Source organism: Vulpes vulpes, chromosome 14 (assembly GCF_048418805.1).
Source record: "Vulpes vulpes isolate BD-2025 chromosome 14, VulVul3, whole genome shotgun sequence".
NCBI classification, from domain to species: Eukaryota; Metazoa; Chordata; class Mammalia; order Carnivora; family Canidae; genus Vulpes; species Vulpes vulpes.
In genome coordinates, this window is record NC_132793.1 from 79,134,328 (window position 1) to 79,140,438 (window position 6,111).

The following is a 6,111-nucleotide window of genomic DNA, read 5'->3' on the forward strand; positions in this document are numbered from 1 at the left end:
ATTTTGGGAATCTTAAACATATTAAAATTTAACATTTACTCTTCACCTATGGTTAATTCTTGCTCTTGCCAAACTGGACAACCATGCAAATCCACAGTAATCTTATGGAAGGATTTGGACAGTTTTTGGAAGTGGTTGGGGGTAAGGGGTATTCGGCATCATACTTTAGACCTGTGGGCTTGATTGCTAGATAATCAGGTCTATCTATATATTTTTTATTTCCTTTGGGATCTACAAATCTACACATGAATTAGGACAACTGCTTTCTCATTTCATGAAAATGATTATGCAGAAACCCTGGCAGGAGAGAGCAGATGATTGCAAATTTATTCCCACTCCTAGAAAAAATATTCCTGAGTGGATGCATAACAGCTCGAGCTTTGCTTCGAAGACTAATGAACAATGTATCAACACAAATGGGTATGTTCACTATTCGCCTGGCCTCAGATGTGGCTTTCAAATAGAGCAGCAGAGTCCTTTCTGGGAGTACCTGGGATTGAATCATGGAGAAGACAAACAGCCAGAAGAGAATTTGAGGAAAAATTATGGTCAGTGATTTGGGTGAATTTATTTTACTTTTTTTTTTGGTCATTGTTGCCATTGTTTCTTATAGCATAAAAGAAATGTGTAGAATAATCATGTATATTCATAATTCTAACATCCTGATAAAACCATTATAGTTCTCTGAATATTCTTCTTTTAACATTTAAATTCAATTAATTAACATATAGTAAATTATTAGTTTCACAGGTAGAGTTCAGTGATTCATCAGTTGCATAGAATGAACACACAGTGCTCATCACATCAGGTGTCCTTAATACCCATCACCCGGGTACCCCATCCTCCACCCCTTCCCCTTCAGCAACTCTCTGTTTCCTATGATTAAAAGTCTCTTACAGTTTGTCTCCCTCTCTGATTATATCTTGTTTTATTTTTCTTCCCTTCCCTATGCTCCTCTGTTTTGTTTCTTAAATTCCACATATGAGTGAAATTATATAATTGTTTCTGATTGACTTACTTAGCTTAGCATAATACTCTCTAGCTCCAACCATGTCATTGCAAATGGCAGGATTTCATTTTTTCTTTTTTTTTTCTGATTTTTTTTATAATAAATTTATTTTTTATTGGTGTTCAATTTACCAAAATACAGAATAACACCCAGTGATCATCCCATCAAGTGCCCCCCTCAGTGCCCGTCACCCATTCACCCCCACCCCCCGCCCTCCTCCCCTTCCATCACCCCTAGTTCGTTTCCCAGAGTTAGGAGTCTTTATGTTCTGTCTCCCTTTCTGATATTTCCCACACATTTCTTCTCCCTTCCCTTATATTCCCTTTCACTATTATTTATATTCCCCAAATGAATGAGAACATACAATGCTTGTCCTTCTTCGATGATTTCATTTTTTCGATGGCAAATAATATTCTGATAGATAGATGATAGATAGATAGATAGATAGATAGATGATAGATAGATACCACCTCTTCTTTATCCATTCATCTATCAATGGACATCTGGGTTCTTCCCATAGTTGGGCTATTGTGGACATTGTTTCTATAAACACTGGGATGCAGGTGCCCCTTCGGATCACTATATTTGTATCTTTGAGGTAAATCCCCAGTAGTGCAATTGCTAGGTTATAGGACAGCTCTATTTTTAACTTTTTGAGGAAACTCCACACTGTTTTCCAGAATGGCTGCACCAGTTTGCATTCCCACCAACAGTGCATGAGGGCTCCCCTTTCTCTGCTCTGAATGCTTTTCTAATCTTATCTGCACACATATGCACTTTTTGTCTCTCTGCTCACCATCAATATATTTGCAATCACTTTCACATGTTCCTGCATGACCTTTATGGCTATCTAATGGTCATACCATAGTTCACTCAGCCTTTCCTTTATTATAGGACATTTGAATTGTAAATTACCTAACTTTTTTCCTTTGCTGTCATATACAACAGTGCTGTGAACAGCTTTATACATACATATATACATATATACAGCTTCTCCTTTCCTTGAATTACTTTCTGAAAAGGGAATTATAATTCTAAAGAGAATAGATTTCTTTTTTTTTTCTGATTGCTTCTCATATGTTACATATTCTTTGACATAGACCCCTGTCAAAGAATTGCACAGGACATTAGGTTGGAATATATCAAACACAGCCTCAACCTATGTGAAATAAACTATATATATTTATTCTGATAAATGTTCTGATTCTCAAAGTGAGCAAAGACCTTTGTCTAAAGCAAGGATACAGCCATTCCTCTAACAGATCAAAGAAGATGTTTTAATGTATAATTAGTGAGGGGCTCGTTCAGAATGATATTCCCAAAGCTTTACCTTTGATGTTTAACTCTACTCCAGGAAGACTCTAAAGGCTGCTGGATCCTTCTAGTACCCAGTCTCCATGGCTTCTGCATATTTTTAGTCTGAGCAATAATATGACTAAGGTTATTTCCCAGCCTTCCTTTCAACTAGGGATAGCAAATAAGAAAAAGCAGAAGCCACTGGATGGGGCATCTGAGAATATACTCAAACATGGCTTACCTGGTTCACCTTCCCTCCACCTCTCTTGCTTTTTCCTACTGTCTAGAATGTATTTGTAGTAGCTCGAATTTCAGCTGCCATTTTAAAACTCTGGGGAAGCATGTTCTAGGGCAAGCAGAGAGTGAAAATAGGACATTTGAACCATCCAAGACCACCTACTTTGTCTTCTTTTATGGGTGAAAAAAGCTTGATATATGCTTTAAACTACTGTTACCTCGGGTCTTGATTACTAACAGTGGAACATAATTCCTAACTTAGGGTATTTTCCTAAGACGATGGTTTTCAAACTTCAGTCTGCAGCAGAATCACTTAGAGGGCTTGTTAAAACACATTGCTCCCCCTCTCCCCTGTTCAATTCTTCCTTAAGTGGAGTGGTGGAGGGAGAGGAGAATTCACTGATGCTCTTTTAGTCCACACTTTAAGAACCACTATTAGGGTATCTCTCCTGAAATTGTTTCTTTAGATTGGAAACATTTGGCCAAGTTAGCATTTAGAAAGCACCAAATATTACAATAAGCACACACATCTCCAGATTCTAAATAATTGTGATCAGAAGTTCAGAAATAAGTTAAATGCTCTGCCTTGTGTGCACTCTCTACATTATTAAGGGGTTGATTATATGTTTTTAATAACAATTAAAGTTGATATATTTCCCTAACTGTCCTCCTAAAATTTTAGGTCCTCCTAAAATTATTTTCAACCACGTTGCTGCCTCATTTGGAATCATTGTATGAAATGTAATAAAAAACAAATGGATTTTGGGGGTATGATTAACCTGAAATTGCTGTACTGAAGTCTCAAATTCAGACCTGGGTGTGAATTCTCTTCAAGATGTATGCTGGTGAGACAAAGTATCTGGATGGAATTTTTCAGAGCATTTCAATGTGACAGTCCAAAAAAAATTTTAAATATTGAAACAGAGAGCTGTATCATTCTAACTTCACCATTTCAAGCTGCTACATGAAAGCCAATACCAAATAGATACAAAGTTATATGTCATCTTATAGATGTTTCTAAGTTTCTACTTCAACCATGGGCGGATGCTCAAAAAATAAATAAATAAAATAAAAAATATTTTAAAAAGACCTAGAAAACTCAGCAAAATGTATCTGCAAAGACACTAGCTCTTACTTTTTCTATTGTTTTAAGCAGCCACACAGAACAGGAAAGTTTCATTGCAATAATTCTGGTCCATGATTTAATTTACCCTCAATGGCTACTAATTCTTTATTGATCCAGTTTTACAGGTAGTTTCACCAGGTGCTGTTGGGAAGGCTACCTCCTCAGGAGGTCAGGAGTCCGACATGGAAGGGAAGTGGAGTGGTGTTCAGTTCACACTGGAGTAGGTCAGAGCTTCAGATATTTCTTCAGGATGATGAAGATAGAGAATGTCTCATAAATCTGAATGTATTTGCTTAGAGACAGATTAGACCATTGGAGAATTAGAGACTGAATGTGGGAAAAAAATAAGGAGTCCACAGGAGAACAAAAAGTCGTGCAGCTGTGACTCAGAGATACTGTTTACATGGTCATGATCATATAATGTTAATCACGTAATATTTAACATGTTACTTTTAAATCCTGATCTAGTCAACATGATACTGATTCAGTTTATTGTGAATTTGGGGGGATAGAAAGGATGAATATGTGGGCTGGGGAGTGTAGGTATGTGTGTGAAAGATACTATCTCTCATGGTAGGAATCAACAGATTATGCCTAAAAGTGAAAAATCAAGTATAGCAATATAAAAATGTGATTTGGGTCGGTGGAAATAAAACTGAAAGAACCAGTTCAGAGAGTTGAAACTAGTTGCCCCTGAAGAAGGGAAATGGGGGAAGAAATGGAAATTGCTGATTTTTTTTTTTTTTGCAACAAACTTTGCAACCAGCTCTATAAACTTAAACATAAGCTGGAAAAAAGCCAATTAAGCAACCAGGAGGGAAAAAGATGTAATCTGCAAGCAAAGATGGTTTATAACAACCAGAGGCCTTGTAAAGGTGGCTATCACTCGGGTCTGCTGAGCCGTTCTCCTTCCCAAGTCTTCAGAAAACAGTCCTCCTGGCTACAGAACAGATAGACATGGGCTTGACTGCCATAGTGATCGGTCTATGGTGTGGACACATGACCTAAATTAGGCTAATCAGTGTTCCTGGGACCTTGCAAATTCCTGCCAGGGGATAACCTCTTGCTCCTGAAAAGAAAGCAAAGAGGCTGACCCATTTTTAAAAAAGAAAAGAGAGAGAAAGAGAGAGAGAACCTCTTGTTTCTTTCTGATCACAAAACCCCCAGGATATGGGCCCACTAGCCACGGGCAGCCCTGTACCGCACCACACCTGGACAAGGTTGTATCAATGAAGTCTGTGTCAAAAGGAACAGATTAGGAATAGAGGACAGAAAGGATCCTCAAGGTGTTTAAGGAAATGAATCTAGTCTTTCTTGAGACCAGTTCCTCTACCCTCTGGTCAGTTAGCCCAACTAAAGCCCTCCTTTTGTTTGTTTAAGGAAGACTGGGTTGAGTTTCTTTTGGTTGTGGTCATAAATACTAATAATATACCATAGAATACCATCAAACAAAACTTTAAACATTTTATTATGAAACATTTCAAACAAACATAAAAACAGAGAGATGGCATGATAAATCCTCATTACTCAGCCTCACATTTACTAGTATTTTGACAATCTTGTTTTCCCCAGAAATATTTTAAAAGAAAATCCCAGAGAGGGGTGGTGGGACGAGGGTAACTGAGTGATGAACATTAAGGAGGGTGCCTGATGTAATGAGCACTGGGTGTTATATAAGGCTGAGGAATCACTGACCTCTACCTCTGAAACCAATAATACATTATATGTTAATTAATTGAATTTAAATAAAAAAAATTTTTAAGAAAAAAAAATCCCAGACATATTACCTCACTTAGCTCCTGTAGTCCACTTGCGCTTTATGCTCTGGTCCTGGTGAGTGGAAAAGTGCCAGACACATGCCTGGTTTGTCCATTTTTGAACCATATTATGCAATTGCTGTTTTTATATATCAACAGCAATATTAGATGGTCTTACCTAATAGTTCAATATAAATCTAAGTGTTAAAGATCTTTTTTTAAACCTGACCATCATGTCATTACCACACCTAACAAAATTAACAATGCCTTAATATGTAACACTGAGTTCATTTTCAAAATTTCCCAGTTGCATCAAATATATCTTTGTAGCCACCATTTGTTTAAATGAGGATCCAAATAAGTTCTGAGCAGTAATTTGTTCAGATTCACTTTTTAAGGGGCACCTAAGTGGCTCACTTGGTTAAGTAGACAACCCTTGATTTCAGGTCAGGTCATGATCTTGGAGTCCTTGGATCAAGACCCACGTGGTCTCCACACTCAGCGTGAAGTCAGCTTGAGGATGCTTTTTCACTCTCCCTCTGCTCCTCCCCCTACTCACTCACACTCTCTCTCTAAAATAAATTAATAAAGCTTTTAAAAATAATAATAAAATAAAATAACATTTCATGTGTTATTATTCTCATTTAGTACTCTCGAAGAAATATGGAATGGTGAACAGTCTTCTG